Source organism: Cyprinus carpio, chromosome A5 (genome assembly GCF_018340385.1).
Source record: "Cyprinus carpio isolate SPL01 chromosome A5, ASM1834038v1, whole genome shotgun sequence".
Taxonomy (NCBI): Eukaryota; Metazoa; Chordata; class Actinopteri; order Cypriniformes; family Cyprinidae; genus Cyprinus; species Cyprinus carpio.
In genome coordinates, this window is record NC_056576.1 from 8,221,250 (window position 1) to 8,222,302 (window position 1,053).

Here is a 1,053-nt window from a genome sequence, read left to right on the forward strand (position 1 = left end):
TATGAGGCTGGCTGTTCACAGAGCTCTGTGTCCAAGCACATTAATGGATAGGCGAAGGGAAGGAAAAGATGTGGTAGAAAAAAGTGTACAAGCAATAGGGATAACCTCACCCTGGAGAGTATTGTGAAACAAAACCCATTCAAAAATGTGGAGGAGATTCACAAAGAGTGGACTGCAGCTGGAGTCAGTGCTTCAAGAACCACTACGCACAGATGTATGCAAGACATGGGTTTCAGCTGTCGCATACCTTGTGTCAAGCCACTCTTGAACAACAGACAGCGTCAGAAGCGTCTCGCCTGGGCTAAAGACAAAAAGGACTGGACTGCTGTTGAGTGGTCCAAAGTTATGTTCTCTGATGAAAGTAAATTTTGCATTTCCTTTGGAAATCAGGGTCCCAGAGTCTGGAGGAAGAGAGGAGAGGCACACAATCCACGTTGCTTGAGGTCCAGTGTAAAGTTTCCACAGTCAGTAAAGGTTTGGGGTGCCATGTCATCTGCTGGTGTTGGTCCACTGTGTTTTCTGAGGTCCAAGGTCAACACAGCCGTAGACCAGGAAGTTTTAGAGCACACCGTGCTTCCTGCTGCTGACCAACTTTATGGAGATGCAGATTTCATTTTCCAACAGGACTTGGCACCTGCACACAGTGCCAAAGCTACCATGTAATGAATGAATATAATATACAAGTTTCACTTTTTGAATGGAATTAGTGAAATAAATCAACTTTTTGATGATATTCTAATTATATGACCAGCACCTGCATATCACTCAGTCTGTGTGCTCTTAATGTTTACAATTGAAATATAAGAATTTTCATTTGTTGTCTCTGTGCCTGACCACAGTGCCCCCCTCTGTGCCCCCCATCCCCCCACACAACACTTTTAACATTTAGCCACAATTATTTTGAATTTTTCGGAGAAACTTTGCATTCATTACCAAAAAGCACAATACTTTTGTGAGAGAATGCAGTTTCTTGGGGGAATAAAAAACTTTTGTGAAAGAAAAAAAAATTCTTGTAAGAATGCATAACTTTTACATGTAAATCAGTTTCTTGGG